General features: G+C 35.2%; 1 long non-coding RNA gene across 1 annotated transcript; it reads left to right on the top strand.

Annotated features, from left to right (window-relative positions):
- Positions 1-6,619: 6,619 nt before the first annotated feature.
- On the top strand, positions 6,620-14,395 carry LOC140520451 (uncharacterized). The gene is made up of 3 exons (XR_011972506.1): positions 6,620-7,279; positions 7,384-7,462; positions 13,919-14,395. It is a non-coding gene; the product is annotated as an uncharacterized lncRNA (long non-coding RNA).
- The last annotated feature ends 7,441 nt before the right edge of the window (positions 14,396-21,836 follow it).

The following is a 21,836-nucleotide window of genomic DNA, read 5'->3' as shown; positions in this document are numbered from 1 at the left end:
ATGTATATGTATATATATATATATATATATATATATATATATATATATATATATATATATATATATATAGACAGAGGGTGCAGGGTGAGATGAATAGGAAGGGATGATATCTAAAAAAAATAATGGGACAAGAGAGGAATATATTGTGAGGAGAAAGGAAGAAATGGAATGGGGCAAATTATCTCTTATAAAAGAGGCAAGAAAAGGCTTTTTCAATGGAGGGGAAAAACTGGGAGGTGAGATCACAAAAGTGAGGTTTGCTGTAATCATATTTGACTAAAGGAAGGAATAGCATGAACACTCAATTTGGTATGAAAATCTTTCTTACACTACAGGAAAATAGGGGAGAATGGCATAAGTGAAGTAGAGGGAGATGATAGAAGGGAAGGCAAATGGGAGGAGGCAGTAATTAGAAGGAGGGACAAGATCAAAAGAGAGAAGAGAATAAATGGGGGATAGAATAGAATGGAGGGAAATATAGTTACTCTTTTACAACATGACTATTGTGGAAGTCTTTTGCATAACTATACATATATAACCTGTATTGAGTTTTTTACTTTCTCAGTGGGGATGGTTGGGGAGGGAGGAAGAGAGAGAAGTTGGAACTCAAAGATTAAAAAACCAATGTTGGGAATTGTTTTTGCATGCAACTGGGAAATAAGAAATACAGGTAATGGGGTGTAGAAATCTATCTTGCCCTACCAGAAAAGAGAGAAGATTAGGATGAGGGAAGGGAGAATTGTGACAGAAGGCAGGACAGATTAGGGTAAGAGGTAATCAGAATGCACAGTGTCTTGGGCTGGGGAGGGGAGAGATGGGGAGAAAATTTAGAACTCAAAATCTTGTGGAAATGAATGTTGAAAACTAAAAATTAATAAATAATTTTAAAAAATAAAAATTAATTCCAATATTAAATAAAATTATTTTGAATAATAGGCAAAGAAGGGATCCTACCAAACTCCTTTAACTTAATAAATATAATAGTGATACCTAAACTTGTATGGAAATCTTCTACAAAGATGAAGAAGTCTTAAATCCCCATTTTGGAAAACAGCAGAATTAGAAACAAATAGAACATACTGCGATATTGTTTCCTTATAGGTCTTTAGAGGATGAGAGTCATAATAAACATTGAATACTGCTCCCATCCTACTAATCTAATTTATAGCTTGACTTTCCTCCAGGTAGAATGTTAAGAATATAACTTTGAAGAACTAGTCCTCTGTCTAAGTCTGCATAGGATTCCTCTTTTAAATATTTTAAATATTTAATATCAATTAATTAATACTTTATATTTAATATTTTAATAATTTTAATCTCTGTGATTAGGGTTCAATAAAGATAGAAGAGGGGAGGACATGGGGAGGTTGGGGGAAAGAAATAGAATAACAGAAAAGCAAAAAGATGAAAAATTGTGGGTTATCTAACATAGAACCTCTATGTGGAGAATATCATGGATCAAAAAAACTTAATATGAGGAACTGTTATTCTGTGAGTGTAAATATTTATGAAGTACCTGTTATGTGCTAGGCACTGTGATAAACAGTGGGGACAAAAAAGAGGCAAAAGATAGTCTTTGACCTCAAAGAGTTTACAATCTACTATGGGAAGATCACATAAAGCACACACACATACATATATACACATAAGCTACATACAGATTAGGAAATGTAAAAGAATTAATAATTATTGTAATTAATAGTAAATGAAAAGAATGAATAATTAAATCATTGAAAAGTGACTAGAGAAAAGACGGGATTTTATCTGAGACTTAAAAGAAAGTAGAGAGATCAACAGAAAAAATGGAGGGAAAATGTTCCAGGCATAGGAGACAGCCAGAGAAAATTTTTAGAGCCTCGACAAAAGACATCAATTTAGCAAGAGTATGCATCAGGAAACAAAGTATGAGAGGACTAGAAATATAGGAGGGGGAAAAGTTATGAAGGTTTTTGAATGCCCAAAAGAGCAATTTATATTTGATCCAGGAGATAATAGGAGGCCACTGAGGTTTATTGAGTAAGGGACTGACAAGTCTCCTAAACTGGGGATTTAGGAAAAATCACTTTAGTAGGTGAAAGGAGGATGGATTGATTGAATTTCAGAGAGACTCGAGGCAGGAAAGCCTGCCAACCATTTATCACAATTGTCCTGCTATAAAGTATTGCAGGTGCGCACTAGAATGCTGGCAATGTTAGAGGAGAAAAGTGCATATGTGCCTTTGGAAAATGTTGTAAAGGTAAGATCGACAGGCTATGGCAACACATTCAATGTGGAGATAAAAGGTAGTGAGGAATTCAGGATGTCTTAGGTTGACAGAGTGAGAGACTAGTATTGTCTTCTCCAGTAATTGGGAATATAGGAGATTGGGTCTGGTTGGGATGGGGGGAAAGATAATGACTTCTATTTTGAACATATTCATTTTTCTGGGGCATTGTTGTATTTACAATAGGGAAAGGGAAATATATAGTTCCACTGTATTGAATTTCCAGATAGATGATAGATAGATAGATAGATAGATAGATAGATAGATAGATAGATAGATAGACAGACAGACAGATAGATAGATAGACAAACAGACAGACACAGACAGATAGATAGATAGGTACATAGATAGATGGATGGATGGATGGATGATAGATAGATCGATAGATTTACAAAGATAGAGATAAATATAGATAAACGCACACACATGTATAACAACAATTTTTGTTTTATAAAAACAGAGAAGAATACCTGGTAAAGGCCATGCAAACTGAAGAGGGGGTATTGTTTTACAAAACAAGAGGAATTAACCCAGACTGTGGTGAAAATCTGGGGATACTTAAGAAGTTTAATTGTTACCTTCACTTTCAATGTGAAATTTGTTATGTATAACCTGTAATGTTAAACTGACATTTAGCAAAAAAAAAAAAAGAATGGAGCAAAAGGAGATGAGAATTGAATGAGATCTTTTCATCAGTCGTACTTGCAATGATATAATGTCATTATATTCCATTGGAACAGTCACCCACAATCCAACAGTACTTTGCTGAATGTTTTTCAAACCCAATAGCCATGAGGTTCTGTGATCCTAGCATCCCCATAAATATGTCCTTTTTGACTGTGAGAGTTAATAATGACATTATTTTTGACCAAATGTTACTAAGAATGTGTGGGACTGAAAGGGAAAAGGCCACTGAGAGCAATATTATGGCTGTCATTAAATAAAAACAGGGAGATCTATTAAAGTATTAAAATATTTTTTCGTTTCCCCAATTACATGTAAAAACGATTTTTAACCTCTGTGTTTAAAACTTTGAGTTCCAAATTCTTTTGCTTCCTTCTTCTCTACTTCCCCACATTGAGAAGCCAAACAATTCAATACAGGTGATAGATGTGTAGTAATGCCAAGCATATCCATAATAGTCATGTTGTGAAGAAAAGATAGACAAAAACCCTCAAAATAAAAGACTAAGAGAAAAGCATGCTTCAGTCTATATTCAGACACTGCTAGTTCTTTTTCTCAAGATGAATAGCACTTTTTATCATAAGTCCTTCAGAGTTGTCTTGGATCATCATATTGATGAGAATAACTAAGTCTTTCACAGCTCATCATATTATAATAATGCTGTTAATTTGTACACATTATATTTCACATTGCATCAGCCCATGCAAGTCTTTCCAGGTTTTGCTGAGAGCTTGCTCATCATTCCTTAGAATACAATGGCATTTCATTGTAATCACACACCACACCTTGTTCATCCATTCCCCAATTAATGGGATTTCCCCCTACTTCCAATGCTTTACTTCCAGAAAAGAGCTACTATAAATATTTTTGTACATATAGGTCCTTTTCTTTTTTCTTTTTTATTTCTTTTGGGATATATACCTAGTAGTTGTATTGCTAGTTCAAAGAGACAATCTTTTCTTATTCCCTATTTCTACTCTTCTAAGGATAATTAATGTTGCAAAACTTAGAGATCCTGTTGGAGAATTAGTTTTCTTTTTTTTTTTTTTTTGTCCCATGTAAATGTTGCACCAGAACCAGAATTAAAATTATCCCAGTAGAGAATGCTGCCTCTCTTCTATTATGAAGAAGGTGATAGTGGTGGAGGCCTTGCAAGTGATGATGGAGGTAACAGTGTTTCTCCTGTTTTGAAGCTTAGGAGGAAGAGGAAGACTTGCTGCCACTGGTTATGCAGTTTAGGTGACTGTTGCCCTGACTATTTGGCAAAAACTGACATACCAGTTCTGTCCTAGATCTAATCTGAGGTGTGGTCTAGGCGTACCCCTTCAAAAGCAAAAGGTAACATAGCTAAGACATAGCTAAGAAAAACTGCTAGGAAAATTGGAAAATAGGATAGCAGATATTGCACACAGACCAAGATTTGACACTGTATACCAAAATAAAGTCCAAATGAGTACATAATTTAGATATAAAGGCTAATGTTATAAATAAATTAGGGGACCAAAGAATAGTCCATCTGTCAGATTTATGGAGAATAGAGGAATTTATGACCAAACAAGAGATAGTGAACATTATGAAATGCAAAATGAATAATTTTGATTACATTAAATTGAAAAACTATTGTACAAACAAAGCCAATGCAGCCAAGATTAGGAAGTAAGCAAAAACATAGGAAAGAATTTTTGCAGCTAGTGTCTCTGATAAGGGCTTCATTTCTAAAATACATAGAGAACTGAGTCAAATTTATAAGAATACAAGTCATTCTTCAAATGATAAATGATCAAATTACATAAACAGGTTGTTCTCAGAGGAAAGAACTCAAGTTGTCTATAATTATATGAAAAAATGCTCTAAATCTCTATTGATTAGAGAAATGCAAATCAAAACACCTCTGAGGCACCATATCATGCTTATCAAATTGATAAAACAGGAAAATGACAAATATTGGAGAGGATGTGGGAAATTTGGAACATTAATTCATTGTTGGTGGAACTGTGATTTGATCCAACAATTCTGGAGAGCAATTTGGAACTCTGCACAAAGTGCTACAAAATGTTCATACCTTTTCACCCAGCAATGTTGCTTCTAGGGCTTTATTCCAAAGAGATCATAAAAGTAGGAAAAGGATATAGATGTACAAAAATATTTATAGCAGCTCTATTTGTGGTGACCAAGAATTGGAAATTGAGGGGATACCCATCAATTGGGCAATGGCTGAACAATTTTTGGTGTACAAATACAATGGAATACTGTCGTGCTAGAAGAAATGATGAACAGGTGGACTTCAGAAAAGCCGCGTAAGGTTTATATGAACTGATGCTGAGTGGAGGGAGCAGAACCAAGAGAATATTCTACACAGTAACAGCCATAGTCTGCAATGACTGATTTTGATAAACTTAGACCTTCTCAGCAATGCAAGGACCTAAAACAATCGAAAATTACTCATGATGGAAAATACCATCCACATCCAGAGAAAGAACTATGGAATCTGAATGGAGAGGGAAGCAGACTATTTTTTTGTTGTTGTTGTGTTTTATTTTTTTCTTTCTCATGGTTTCTCCAATTCATTATAATTCTTCTATACAACATGACTGATGTGAAAATGTTTAATAAGAATGTATATGTATAGTTTATATCAGATTGCATGCTTTCTTGGGGAGGGAGTTGTGAGGGAGGGGGAGAAAATTTAAGACTTATGGTAGTAATTGTTGAAAAGTAAAAATAAATAAACTGTATGTATCAAGGATTAATTTATTGTTTTGTTGATTTTTTGGACTGAAAAAAGTAATACAGAAAATGTTCAGAATATAGAATAAAGGAATTTCATGTGTATATTTTTTTAACTTGGTATATGAGTAACTAAACATTTATCTGCACAAACTTGAAAAAAATGTAATCCTTTAGCCCCTTATTTTCACTTAATAGCAGAGAAAAAAGAAGGCCAAAGAGGAAAAGGGATGTACCAAATGTCACACACATAGGCAGTAATTGAAATTGGAAACCTTGGATCCAGAGGTTCCACTTTCTAACTGCCTCCCTTGTCATTTCTTTACTTTGGCAACAGTCTGGTAACCAGATTAAACATAAAGGCTGGCAAGAGAGGAAGCAAAGAGAAAACAATTTCTAAATTGAGGGTGATTTTAGGAAAGATTTTGGGTCTAGAAGAGGGACTTTGGGAGGTGAAAACTATAGCTTAACAAAGTTCCTCTGACATAAAATTGGTGCAGAGATGTTTATTTACTGACTGACCAAAGTTACCTAGTACTCCAGGTTTTATTCATCCAGGAGATAATGAAAGAGATTCAGAAAGATTGTCACAGAACCAGCCCTCTAACAGAGGAATGCATGAAATGTACCTCTTCCCTCAGGTCATTAACTTATTGTAAGAAATGAAATGTGAGGAGATCAAGTTACTTTTCATGGATAACCATAAAATAATTTACATAGCACATGATAAAACTGATGTCCTTATCACCTAGAACTTTCTCTTAATGATTACCTCAACTTTGTTATCTTCCATCAAATAGAATTCTTCAACAATTCTACAAATATTTGTTTACCTCCTCTTCTTTGCTGCCTTTGTAAAGGAAGTATTTTCTCATTCTGATGATAAATAATGATATCTACATGCCAAACGTTCCTCTAGAAGCTTTTTTCCTCCTTTTCCCTCTATTTGATTTTTCCTTTCTTTTCAGTGAATGCTGTTACTTATCAACCCCAATTTGGCAGAGAACGATACTTATTGATAATTGTAGCTTTCTATTTGAATGGAAGGTCAATATTGAAAAACAAGTCTATTTAAAGTATTTTCATCTTTTTGAGGGCACCTATATTCCAGCTTGCAGTTCCCTAAATTGTTGGAGAATCAGTCTACTATTTTTTTTTCAATCAGACTTTTAAAATACTTGACTAACAATTTTGTGGATGGGTGAGGTTCTTGACAGTATTTCTAGGAACTCGGCTGAGAAATTCTGCAACAGTTCCAGGAAGAGAAATTCCGGCCCATAGCCATCCATGTAAGAAGGAGCTGCTTGTTATAGAAGCTGCTTTAGCCAAAACATTCAACTTGTTCCTCCCAATGCTACTTCATTTAAATCCAGAGATAGAGGGAAAGAAAGCCACATGTCTGAGACCCTCCTTGGGTTAAATACATTGGTTATTTTAATATGAGTTTACTTAGAATTTCACTGCATATTGGAACACTTGGCAATTAAAATTCCAGAGTTCTGTTGGGCAATTTCCATGCCCAATAAATATAGGAGTGATCACACTCCTGGGAAGGTTTTTTCAATCAGCTTCATGAACTGAGAAGTTAATGTTAACTGAACCAAGGTAAGTTGAGTGTAGTGTGGCCTGCTGTTATCTGTTTTTATTTGTTTTATCTTGTCTTATCTTGTGCTGAGCTGTCATTTCATCATATTTCCTATAATTCACAGGTTCCAGCCAACTGCTCACCAAGGGAAATCTTTCTGGTGTTTATGGTGATTTTTTTGACCTTCTCCTATGCTGAGACAGGTAAGGAGCAAACTGCCTAACAAAGAATTGGGGCTATAGATATAGAAGATGGGTCCCTCAAAATTTGTTTGTACCAACTGGCCCTTGAACTAGTGCTGGGACTTGTCTCACTCTAAGGAAAATTAAGGGTAATGTCACCTTCTATTGTCCTGAAAAGATGATTATTAAATAGTTTTTAATTTAAGTGGCAAAATGCTGCACTAGTAGCCAGGAAGAGGAAGGGCTAGACATATAAGGAACTGTGTAACACTGAGAGATCGCTATATAGTCAAAAAGAATTCTGAAACAGAATTGGAAGAAAGGTCAGGAAAGAGTGGGATATCTCTAGCATGGATCTAGAATCACAAAAAGATTGTTTTATAAGAGCCAACTCTGATAGGATGACTCAAGCATTGATTTTAAAGTCAAAAGTACAGAATTTGAGTGCCAGCTCTAGCACTTATTAATTCCCTGAATGAATAGGTCACATCAACTAGCTGAATGACTTTAAGTAAGTCAATAAATCTCTTTAGGCTTCAGTTTCTCATTGTACTGATCAATTTCCAAGAATATTGTGATGAGCAAAAGAAAAATTCTATAAAGCAAAGAGCTAGAAAAAATTAAACTGTGATTCAGAGCAGTTAGAAATTCAAGTAAGTCAGAGGGTGATGGGGAGAATCTAGGAGTGCTTAAAAAGACCAAGTTTTGTAATAGAAAGGACTGGACTTTCAATCAGAAGACTTGGTATATGATCCTTCTCTGCATTTACTGGCTGTTCCACTTGTTCAATTATTTAAGTACCATGAGCCTCAGCTTTGTTATCTGTAAAATGGAGAAAATTATGTAAATATTTTAACCTGCAATGAAAATATTGTAACCTGTAATGTGATTTAACCATAAGGTATAGTTATTATCAATATGCAAGTCCCTAGGCAAAGCTGTAAAGTGAAAGAAGCTTTTATTTTAGTTAGCAAGATTTACATGCAAGCAGTATTAGAACATCAGAGCTGTTTAGGTTTTGCATTTCTGTAAACAATGCTGATTCAGAGCATTTTTTCATATGATTATAGATGGCTTTTATTTCTTCATCCTTCAGTGCCTGTTCACATCCTTTGACCAGTTATTAGTTGGAGAATGATGGTATCCTTGAAAATTTGATTCCTTTCTCTATATATTTTAGAAATGGGGCTTGTATCAGAGATATTGGCAGTAAAAATTGTTTTCCAGCTTTCTGCTTCCCTTCTAATCTTGGCTGCATTGGATCTGTTTATACAAAAACTTATTAATTTAGTGTAATCAAAATCAACTATTTTGCATTTCATAATGTTCTCCATCTCTAGTTTGACCATAAATTCTCCTGTTCTCCACAAATATGACAGGTAAAGTGTCCCTTGCTCTCCTAGTTTTTGTATAGTACTTGCCTTCATATCTAAATTCTGTATCCAGTTTGACTTTATCTTGGTATATATTTTAAGATGCTAGTCTATGCCTAGTTTTGCTTATACTACTTTCCAGTTTTCCCAGCAATATTAGTTAAATAGTGAGTTCTTATCTCAGAAGCTGGAGTCTTTGAGTGTATCAAACAGTAGATTACTATAGCTAATGACTACTGTGTATTATGTACCTAACTTTGTTCATTGATCCACCACTCTATTTCTTAGGCAGCACCAAGTAGTTTTGATGATTGTTGCTTTATAATACAATTTAAGTTCTGGTATTGATAGGCTACCTTCCCTTACATAACTCCATTGATATTTTGGAACTTTTGTTCTTTCAGATGAATTTTGTTATTAATTTTTCTAACTTTATAGAATAATTTTGGGTAGTTTGATTGGTATGGCACTGAATATGTAAATTAATTTAAGGACAATTGTCATTTTTATTATGTTAACTTAGCCCACCCATGAGGAACTGATATTTTTCCAATTATTTGGATATGACTTTATTTGTGTCTAGCCACAGACTCTGTGTGGGTGTGTCTTAGAATGAACCTAGCTAAACTCAGAGGGACTCATTTAATGCATTGTCTATAATATGAAGAATCTTTTAATCTCAGATATTCTTGATAACCATTCACCAATTTACACAAGGCTTATTTTGTTCTGTCATCCCTGACACCAAAACCCCAACAGATGAACAAAATCAATGAACCCTGAAGTCCTGAAAACATTTCTGAAATTCCTGAAAGAAAACCTAATCTGGATTAAATGATACCCAAAAAGGAATCTGCTTGAAAACATAAGTGCCAAATGGGTATCTTGCCTCAGCTTGAAGATTTATAGGCATTTCAACCCCATCACCTCTGGAGGGAACCCACTGCACTTTGTGATTGCTTTAATGGTTAGGAAATTTATCCTAAAATTGAGCCTGCCTTGGCTTCCTTCAACTTTCACCTATTTCTCCAAAGTGTAGTAAAGTACTTTGAAGATAAATTGAACCTCACCTTAGCTCTATAGACAGGTAGGATGTAGGCTTTATGAAATCAGACTCATTTTCCAAGTCCCAGTCTGTTGCTGTCACTCCTTCCCTAGTGTTTGCTTATTTCTTTTAATATTAAGTTCTTCTGTTTTCATCTGAACAATACTAGTCCTGGTCCATTAGCTATGTGATTTCCTACAAAGTGGATTTTTCCATATTATCCTATATTAATCTCATTCCTACATAGTTGTTTTTGCTATTCTTTCCTCCAGGGCATTGTGAGGTGCCTGAGGGCATGAACTGTCTTTTGCATTTCTTTGTATACTTAGTGCTGAGATTAGACTAGAGAGTTAAAGAGACTCTTCTAAATAGAAATTCCCTGGTTGTCTCTTCTTTGTTTAAAAAAAAAAATCTTCCTGGTGGAGTCCAGATCGTGGAGTAGAAAGATGCACCTACTCAAGGTCTTCCCCCACAGCTCATAAAATACCTGTAACAAATGACTCTAAACATATTCTAGGGCAGCAGAAACCACAAAACAACAGAGTGAAAGAGATTTTCAGCTGAGGGCAGCTTGGAAGGCCAGCAGAAAAGGTCTATCACATGGGGCATGGAGCACAGCCCATGGAGCCCAGCCCAGCCTTTGCTGAGTGGCACCATCAGGAATAGGACCAGAGCAGACCTTGGGAGTGGAATCACAGGGAGTAGTTGCAGTTCCCATATCTCTTAACCCATAAGAACCAAAGATAGCTTCAAAGGTGAGTGAGAAAGATTTTTTGCTTGGATGAGAAGGGAGCAGGGTCCTCCTCTAGCCCTGGGCTCAGGCAGGGGTGGCAGGAGTGATAGAGTCCATTTTTGGAGCCATTGGCCTAAAGACTATAGAGAAATTGAGCTGTTGACCTGGGTCTCAGCCCTGAGTGGTGGCCATAAGGTGTGGAAGAGTGCCAGCAGGGTGAGGCTGGTAGGTTCTGTAAATAGAATTCTTCTTGCAGATCCTGGGCAGAAAAACTTTGGTAGCCCCCTGACCAGAGTGCAGAGCAGGAGAGGAGTAAACACCTCTCCCTTTATTGTGCCACCTTGGAGAAACTGAGAACTTACAGTTCTCCAGACTATACCCTCCTCTTGAAAAATAACCTGAAAGTCAAGTAACTGCCTGGGAAAATGCCCAAAAAAGGGAAAATAAGACTATAGAAGGTTACTATCTTGGTGAACAGGTATATTCTTCCATCCTTTCAGATGAGGAAGAACAATGCAATTTATGCCTTCCTGAGAACAATTCAGAGAAAAATAGAAAAGTCAAGGATTATGCATGCAAAACCTCCAAAATAAATATACAGTGGTCTCAGGACAAGGAAGGGCTCAAAAAGTATTTTGAAAATCAAGTAAAAGAGGTGAAGGAAAAATTGGGAAGAGAAATGAGAGCAATGCAAGAAAATCATGAAAAGCAATTGAACAGCTTGCTAAAGGAGACCTAAAAAAGATTGAAGAAAATAACACCTTTAAAAATACACTAACTCGAATGGCAAGAGAGGCCCAGAATGCCAATGAGGAGAAGAATGCTTTAAAAAGCAGAATTTGTCAAATGGAAAAGGAGGTTCAAAAGTTCATTGAAGACAATAGTTCTTTAAAAATTAGAATAGAGCAGAAGGAAGCAAATGACTTTATGAGAAACATTACAAACAAAACAAAAAGAACGAAAAAAATAGAAGACAATGTGAAATAATTCACTGGAAAAACCACTGACCTGAAAAATAAATCTAGGAGAGACAATTTTAAAATTATGGAACTACCTGAAAGCCATGATCAAAAAAAGAGCCTACACATCATCTTTCATGAAATTGTCAAGGAAAACTTCCCTGCTATTCTGCAAACAGAGGGTAAAACAAACATTGAAAGAATACACTGACCACCTCCTGAAAGAGATCCCAAAAGAAAAATTCCTAGGAATATTGTAGCAAAATTCCTTAGTTCCTATGTCAAGAAGAAAATATTGCAAGCAGCCAGAAAGTAACAATTCAAGTATTGTGAAAATATAAGCAGGATAACACAAGATCCAATAGCTTCTACATTAAGGAATCAAAGGGCTTGGATATGATATTCTAGAAGTCAAAGGAATGAGGATTTAAACCAAAAATCAGCTACCTGCCAAAACTGAGTGTAATATTTCAGGGGGAAAAATGGTCATTCAACGAAATAGAGGACTTTTAAGCATTCTTGATAAAAAGACCAGAGCTGAATACAAAAGCTGACTTTCAAACACAAGAATCAAAAGAAGCATGAAAAGATAAACAGGAAAGAGTAATCAAAAGAACCTGACTAAAGTTGAACTCTTTACATTCCTATATGAAAAGATAATATTTGTAACTCTTGAAACTTTTCTAAGTATTTGGGTAGTTGTAGGGATTACATATATACATCCAGAGATAGATAGACAGACAGATAGATAGATAGATAGATAGATAGATAGATAGATAGATAGATAGATAGATAGACAGACAGACAGACAGACAGACAGACAGACAGACAGGTAGGTAGGTAGGTAGGTGGATAGATAGATAGATAGATAGATAGATAGATAGATAGATAGATAGATAGATAGATAGATAGATAGATAGATGGATAGATGGATGGATGGATAGATACATAGATACATAGATAGATGGATACATAGATACATAGATAGATACATAGATAGATACATAGATACATAGATTCATAGATATATGGAGGGCACAGAGTGAGTGAAATAGGAAGAGATGATATCTAAAAATAAAATTAAGGTGTGAGCAAGGAATATATGGAGAGGAGAAAGGGAGAAATAAAATGGGGCATATTACCTCTAATAAAAGAGGAAAGAAAAACCTTTTTTCAATGGAGGGGAAAAGAGGAAAGGTGAGAGGGAAAAGTGAAGCTTACTCTCATTTGACTTAAGGAGAGAATAACATGCACATTCAATTTAGTATAAAATCTATCTTACACTACAGAAAAGTAGAGGAGAAGGGGATAAGTGGGGTGGGGGGATGATAGAAGGGAGGGTTAATTGGGGGAGGGAGTAATAAGGAATAATCACTTTAGGGGGGGGACAAGGTCTAAAGAGAGAACAGAATAAATAGGAGGCAGGATAGGATGGAGGGAAATATAATTAGCCTTTCACAACATGACTATTATGGAAATCTTTAGCAATACTACACATAAATAGCCTATGTTGAATTGCTTGCGTTCTTGATGGGGATGGGTAGGGAGGGAGGAAGGGAGAGAAGTTGGAACTCAAAGTTTAAGGAATAAATGTTGAGAATTGTTTTTGCATGGGACTGGGAAGTAAGAAATACACATAATGGGGTATAGAAATCTATCTTGCCCTATAAGAAAAGAGAGAAGATGGGGATAGGGGAAGGGAGGGGTGTGATAGAAGGGAGATCAGATTGGGGGAAGGGGTAATCAGAATGCAAGGTGTTTGGGGTGGGGGAGGGGAGAGATGGGGAGCAAATTTGGAATTCAAAATCTTGTGGAAATGAGTATTGAAAACTAAAAATAAATAAAGAAATTTATAAAAAGTCTTCCTGGAGAAATGAAGGATCTAATACTTTTAAGCTCTATTACTAGCTGTTTTCATAACTAGCAGTTATAGATAACAATTACATAGCTCTGGAAGCTTTGTTAAGTGCTTTACAATAATGACTTCTTTGACTATTCATTTATTCCTTGCCTTCTTTTACCACAATCAGTTACTCAAGGTTCACACCTTCCTATGATCTTTTGTAGTATCTTTACCCCCTGGATTGTCTGTGTGGTTCTGAGAAATGCAGATTGAAAACTGGAAGGGATCTTAGAAGTCATCTAAACTAGATAACACAGTGCATAGAGCACTGTGCCTGGAGTTGGGAAGACCTGAATTCAAAAACGATCTTAGTCACTTGCAAGCTGGATGACTGAGCACACAGTCTGCCTCAGTGTCCTCTTTTGTAAAATGGAAGCACCTACTTTTCAGAGTTATTGTGAAGACCAAATTTTTAAAAGTGCTTTACTAATCTTAAATCCCCATGTAATTCTTTTTATTATTAGTACTTGTAGCAGCAGCTGTACAACTTCCTTACTGTACTGATGAGGAAACTGAGATGATAAAAGGGTAAGTCATGATTTTCCCATTCTCACATAAAGAATAATTATTTGAAAAATAATGATTCAATTCCAGGTCCTATGATTGAAAATCCAGCATTTTTGCTGCTTCAGGATACAGATTTTCAGAATATATCCATGATATCATCAATTTAGAAACCCTACATTAGTCCAGATTGCAACCACACCATGCCTTTGCTATATCCTATAAATAATAATGAATATAATAACAGTGATAATAAATATAAAAATAATAAAATAATAAAAAATAAATGAAGAATCCTACTAGTGACTTGTTTGAGATGTTTTAACAACTTTTGGGCAGCAGTGAAGCATTTAGGCTGTCCTGCTGCTATTGCTTCCAAGAAATTTATAGGTTGCCCATCTCCCTTTCAGATTATACTTTATGTTTTCTCTAGCTATGAGATAATCTTGTTATTTAACCACTTCAACTCATGAAGTCATTGTTGATAATATGCATAAGTCTGGACTCTTTAAAGTATAGGTAAAAGAAAAACATTCCTCTAGATGAGTTTCCCACCAACCTTGGTGGGAAAACACACACACATGCATGCACACACACACATATTTTGCTATTTTTAAATATAAATATGTATTTACTTTTCAGTTTTCAACATTCACTTCCACAAAAATTTGAATTCAAAATTTTCCCCCCATCTCTTCCCCCCACCACACACACACCAGGAAAGCATGCATCCTATCTACATCTTCCTCAAGTCTGTCCTCCCTTTTATTACATTCCCTTCTTTCATCCCTCACCTCCCTGTTGACCTATAGGGCAAAATACATTTCTCTACCCCATTGCCTGTATATCTTATTTCCCAGTTGCATGCAAAAACAATTTTTAACATTCGTTATTAAAACTTTGAGTTCCATATTCTCTCCATTCTCCCCCCACCAAGCACCCTCATTGAGAAAGCAAGCCATTCAATATAGATCAAATATGTGTAACCATGCAAATCAATTCCATAATAGTTATGTTGCAAAAGACTAACCAGATTTCCCTCTGTCCTAGGCTGCCCTCCATTTATTCCATTCTCTCCTTTGACCTCTCCTCCCACAATAGAGTTTGATTTTGATTATCACTTTCCCCAATTTACTGTCCCTTCTGTTATCTTCCCTCTCCTATCACTTTCCCCCTGTCTTCCTGCAGGGTAAAAGAGATTTCCATGTCCAAGTAAGTGTGTTATTCCCTCCTTAAGCCAAATCCTATATAAGTAAGGCTCACTTATTCCCTTTCATTTCCACTCTTTTCCCTTCCATTCCAAAAGCTTTCTTGCCTCTTTTATATGAGACGATTTGTTAAATTCTACTTCTCCCTTTCTCTCACTCCTAGTACATTCCACTCAACAGTAAATTTTATTTTTTAGGTATTTTCTCTTCATATTCAGCTCACTTTGTGCACTCTATGCATGTATATGTGTATGTATGGAAACATACATATACATATATACAAACACATATTTACACACATATGTATATAAAATATGAGTACATATGCACATATATACACATATACACACACGGATATATGTATGTATGTTCATGTGTACATGAATGTTTATGTACGTATACACTGTGTACATAATGTGCACATGTGTGTATACATATATGATTTGTGCATATATACATGTACACATATGCACATGTATGTACACATGTGTGTATAAATAGTGTGTATTATGTGTATACATATATGCATATACACTTATAAATATATACATACTCATACACACCTACATATCCCTCTAACTACCCTAATACTGAAAAAGGTTCTCATGAGTTACAAATATCATCTTTCCATGTAACAATGCAAGCAGTTCAACTTTAATAAGTCCCTTATAGCTTCACTTTTCTTTCCTTTATCTTTTCATGTTTTTCTTGATTCTTGTATTTGAAAGTCAAATTTTCTATTCTATTCTACTCAAAAGGAATACTTGGAAGTTCTCCATTTCATTAAAATTCCATTTATTTCCCTGAAGTATTACACTCAGTTTTGCTAGGTATGTGATTCTTGGTTTCAATCCTCTCTCCTTCAACCTCTGGAATATCATATTCCAAGACCTTTGATCCCTTAGTGTAGAAGCTGTAAATCCCATGTTATCCTGATTACATTTCCAAAATACTTGAATTATTTCTATCTGGCTGCTTGTAATATTTTCTCCTTGACCTGGGAACTCTGGAATTTAACTATGATATTCCTAGAATTTCTTCTTTTGGGATATCCTTCAATAAGTGATTGGTAAATTATTTCCCTTTCTATTTTACCCTCAGTTTCTAGAATATCAGGGCCATTTTCCTTGATAATTTCATGGAAAAATGACATCTCAGCTCTTTGTTTAAATGTGGTTTTCAGGTAGACCAATAGTGTTTAAATTATCTCACCTGGATCTATTTTCCTGGTCACTTGTTATTCCAATGAGATGTTCTACATTGCCTTCTATTTTTTCATTCTTTTGATTTTATTTTATACTTTCTGGATTTCTCATAAATTCATTAGCTTTCATCTGCTTCACTCTAATCTATGAAGAACTAATTTCTTCAGTGAGTTATAGGATCTCCTTTTGCGTTTGACGAATTCTACTTTTTAAGACCTTCTTCTTCTCATTGACTTTTGGACGTCTTTTTCACATTTGGGTTAGTCTACTTTTAAAGGTATTATTTTCTTCAGCATTTTTGAGGTATCCATTAGCAAGCTGTTGACATGCTTTCATTATTTTCTTATACCACTCTCATTTCTCTTCCCAATTTTTCCTCCAACTCCCTTTGTTGATTATCAAAATTCTTTCTTGACCTCTTCCATGACCTGAGACCACTGCATATTTTTTTGGAGACTTTGGATGTAGGGGGTCTGACCTTGCTATCTTCCTCCAGTTGTATGCTTTGGTATTCCTCTGAATCTATGCTTTGTTTTCCCTCATCCTAAAGGATGGAAGAAAATATCTTTGCACCGTAAAAGTAAACTTCTATAGACTTCTGTTTTACCTTTATGGACATTTTCTCAGCCAATTACTTGACTATCTAGCCCTTTGTCAGGTGGAAGGTATACTACTCCAGGCTTTAGAAATTTTGTGCAGCTGTTCTCCAAAATATATGTAGGGACTTGTAGGTTTTCAGTTCCTCCAAAGTGGCATAGTCAAGGGAGAGGTATTTACTACTCTCCTGGCCTGTGCTGTGGTCTATGAACAACCAAATGCATTCTTTCCTGCCCTGGAACTGTGAGAAGGAATTCCTCTCCACAGCTGCCACCAACGCTCCTCCTCACCCCTGGACCACCACTCAGTACTGAGACCCAGATCAGCAGACCAAGTTCCTCAGGGTCTGTAGGCTAGAGCTACAGAAGTGGCAGTGCTGGTAGCTAACCTGAGGTTGGGGCTGGGATCCAACTGTGTTCTTCTCTCACCTAGGTGAAAGTGCTTTGTCACTGGCTTTTGAAGCTGTCTTTGGCATTTGTGGGTTGAGAAATATGGAAATCTCACCAGTTGCCCATGATTCAGCACCCTGAAGCTTGTTCCTGTCCCATTTGTGCCAGTGCTGCCCTTGCTGTGAAGCACTCTTCTCAGAGACTGTTGTGATAAACCCTTCCTGTCAGTATTCCAGACTGTCTTGGGCCAGAAATCTGTTGAACTGTATCATTTTGTAGCTTGGTCTCAGAATGTAACAGATCATTTTCTTTTGTATAATGTTTTGGTTTGTTTTATGATTTCTCCCACTCATTTTAGTTCTACTATGAAACATGACTAAGGTGAAGATGTATGTAATAAGAATGTATGTGTGGAACCTATATAAAATTGTATGCTGTCTCAGAGAAGGGTGAGGGAGGGAAAGGAAGAGAAGGGGGAAAAAAAATCTAAGTTATATGAAAGTGATTGTAGAACACTGAACACAAAGAAAATAATAAACTGTCAAAAAGAATTTGTAACCAAACAAGAGACAGAAAACATTATGAAATGCAAAATGGATGATTTTCATTACAGTAAATTAAGAACATTTTGCACAAACAAAGCCAATGCAATCAAGATTAGAAGGGAAACAGAGAGCTGGGAAACAATTTTTATACCCAGTGTCTCTGACACAGGCCTTATTTCTAAAACATAAAAGAACTGTGTCAGATTTATAAGGATACCAGTCATTTCTCAACTGATAACTGGTCAAGGATAAGAATAGGCATTGAAGAATGAAGAAATTAAAGCTATAATCATAAGAAAAAATTCTCTAAATCACTATTAACTAAAGAAATACAAATCAAAATAACTCTGAGGTATCACTTCACAACTATCAGATTGGCTAACATGACAAAACAAGAAAATGACAAATCTTGGAGAACACATGGGACAAAAATGGAACACCAATTCATTATTCATGGATTTGTAAACTGAACCATTCTGGAGAAAATTTGGAACTATGCCCAAAGGACTTTAAAACTGTGTATACCCTTTTACCCACCAATACCACTTCTATGTCTGTATCCCAAAGAGCCCATAAAAATGGGAAAAGACCCCACATGGTCAAGAATATTTGAAGCATCTCTTTTTGTGGTTGTCAAGAAATGAAAATTGAAGGTATATCCATCAATTGGGAAATGACTCAACAAGTTGTGGTATATGAGTGTAATGGAATGCTGTTGTACTATAAGAAATGATGGGCATGCAGACTTCAGAAAAACCTGAAAAGGCTTATTTGAACTGATACTGAGTGAAATAAACAGAACCAGGAGAACAGTGTACACAAAAAAAGCAGTATTGTGCTATGATCAATTTTCACAGATTTAGCTCATTTCCACAATGCAAGGATCTAAGATACGTCCAACAGATACATGATGGAAAATGCTATCGACACCAGAGAAACTTCAATGTCTCAGTGCATATGGAAGCATATTATTTTATTTTTTTATCTTTTTATTGTTTTTCTAGTTGCATTCTTTCTTCTTTCTCATGTTTCCTCCCATTGGTCCTAGTTTTTCTTTACATTACAACTGTAAAAATAAAAATTTTAAAAGAAGATTGGCTATATATAGATGGTGGTACCTTAGATGAATCTTGAAGGAAAATTGGGGCTTCTGAGAGATCAAGGTGAAGAAAAGAATCCATGCTGATGTCCAGGGCAAATACACATATGATAAATGGAGTCCTATATTATGAGAAACAAAGAGAAAGTTATTTGACTGCATTATTGAGGAAATGAAAAGATGAATTATGTGCTTTGGATGGAAATATGCACTCATATCACATTTTGCGAGGATTTAAAGGTTAAGGAGAAGATTTTTTTAATTTTAACGATAATATAGAGCCAGGAATGTTTACTGAGTAGGAAAGAGATATAATGATTGTCATTTTTTCTTTTAGGAAATTAAACTAACTCTCAAAGTGTTGAGATGATTTGTTATACAAGAAAGCACCCCGACATACACAGGAAAGGCTACTACCACAGGTTATTAGATCTGCATTTCCAAAAGGAAAGCAACTTTCAAGGGGTCAACAAACCACTTTAATCAAACTCATGTATCATTCACTTAGGTCAGGGGAAAAAGTCAGCACCCAGAACTTAAGAAAAAATAGAGGGAAATAAAAATCTGCAGATGGACTTCCAACTGTATAACATACACCACAGATTGACAAATAACTGCCTAACCATACACACATAGTTACCAGAGAGGTAAGCACTAAAATCTAGGTTTTCAAAGCTAGAGGCAGAGGATAGGCTGGTTAATGGCTTCTCAGAGTCTCATCTGGCATACAAAACTTCTTCAAAAAACTGAGCTTCAAAGTAAAACCTCACTTCAGAATACTTAAACATTATTTAGAGTCAGAGGACATCACAACACTTGAGAATCTGTTCCTCATTAACAAATATTGTGAGCATTCCTACAAATATTCTCAGACCCATTAATGAATGGGGAAGATCTTTTTAATCACATTCAACAATGTTAATTTAATCAGAGATATTTGATTATACTAAAACAAAAAAGAACACATTATCATTACATTTATTTTCACAAGTTATAAAGCTAAAAAGTAGAAATGTTGGAATTGGAATTCAGTTCTTGTATCACCAACTCCAAGGTTCTCTCCATTACATCACACTACCTCTTTGAATAAAATAATAATAAAAAAAGTAATGGATGACATATATGGAGCACATCCTATTGAATTGTGATTCAGAATATAATGTAACATTTCTTCATCTATGATATTCTTAGCAATAATTCTGAAGTAGCCTTTCTCATCTTTTCACAGGATTTGGCCCAGGATTTGATACTTTCAAATGTTTCCTTGCAGGTGGTTACTGAACTGAAAACCAGTGTAAAGATTTTGCAGACAAGATAGGTGCCTGTTTTCTAAAGAAGGATGCATGATGAGCAGATAAGAAAAACAGTTTAAAAAAATAAAAACCTTGCATGGGGAAGCTCTGGGGGAATGGATATGTAAAAGTGTAGAGGACTGGATGAAATTTATGGAATATTGAGCATTCTTATTTTTACAAAGGAAAGGCCCACTTTGAAATCACACCAAAGAAAAGAAAAATCATTCCTAAATTTCTGTTCATTTGAAGAGGTGAAATGTTTAATATATTAAACATTATAAAAATCTATATCCCCTGGCATGGAAGTGAGTCAATGTCACATAGTATATAAATAATCCTCATTGAAGCCAAGAAAACCTGCAATCCCATCTGTGACAGGTATTGAATGTGAAATCCTTAATAAGTTAAAACTTTATTCATGGTATAATTCTATACAATTTTAAGTTACAGGGAAATACCTCTATTAGCAGAAGCAAGTCCCTCACCTAGAAGCTGCTGAGGCTGATGAAATCCCAGGTTAGGTGCCTTTAGATCTCTTATTCGGCACTTCAGTCAGTTCCAGAATTACACCATTGTGTTTCCTCTGCTGATAAGTTACAGTCTCTCCACACTTAAGTACATGGATTTTAGAAACTGTTCTAACCAAAGCTTTGACCTGTTGATAGCTACTCCTATAACAGAGATCCTCTTCATCCTCAATTTAGCTAATCCAAAGGGCCAGGCACACAATCTTTTACTGAGCTATAGAAAAAGTCTCATTGCCTTGGTGTGATATTGCACAACTTGTACACAGCTTAAGAAGTCTTCAAAACCCAGGGTCACCTCTATACCACAGTGACTTAACAGAGCAGAAAGAGATAAATCTTAATGTTGAATCCAGGTAGGAAAAAGAAAAGAAAAAGTATTGTAAACTAATCTCATTCATGAATTTCAAAGGAAATATTTTCAGTAAAAATTGGCAAAAGGAATCTATTTTTAAAAATCATTCACCTTGATCAAGTTGCATTCAAATTAGGGCTTCAAGGATGGTTCAACATTAAGAAAATAATGAACATATATTGAGAATTTTAATACATAAGTAATGACAAAACAACTAAAACCATGTAGTTTTATGAATAAACACTGAAAATGCCTTTGTGAAAATTCAGCATTTGGGAATATTTAAAGTAATAAGCATGGATAGCCCTTCAATAAAAAAAGTATTCATAGAAAACATTTGAAGATTTTCCTTTAAGTACAGTGATAAAATGAGAATGTCTTCTCTTTCCTCAATAGTATGTGACATAGCTTTAAGAGTGATAGCTAAAGCAGTAAGATCAAAAATATAATTATGACATATAAACATCAACAAGGGACATACAGAGTTATATTTTTTGAAAATGACTTGGAAAGCTTGGAGAAATGAATTGGTTATAAATGACTTCAGTGAAATATTCAAATGTGGAATACATCAAAATTAGTTGTAAGCATTTCAATGTAAGATTAATAAAAAAACTAGAATAAATTAGAGACATCTATCAAATTAGCCACAAAATGCATA

This window comes from Notamacropus eugenii, chromosome 1 (assembly GCF_028372415.1).
Source record: "Notamacropus eugenii isolate mMacEug1 chromosome 1, mMacEug1.pri_v2, whole genome shotgun sequence".
In the NCBI taxonomy this organism is placed as follows: domain Eukaryota; kingdom Metazoa; phylum Chordata; class Mammalia; order Diprotodontia; family Macropodidae; genus Notamacropus; species Notamacropus eugenii.
The sequence above is the reverse complement of the archived record's forward strand: the minus strand, read 5'-3'. Positions and strand labels throughout refer to the sequence as shown.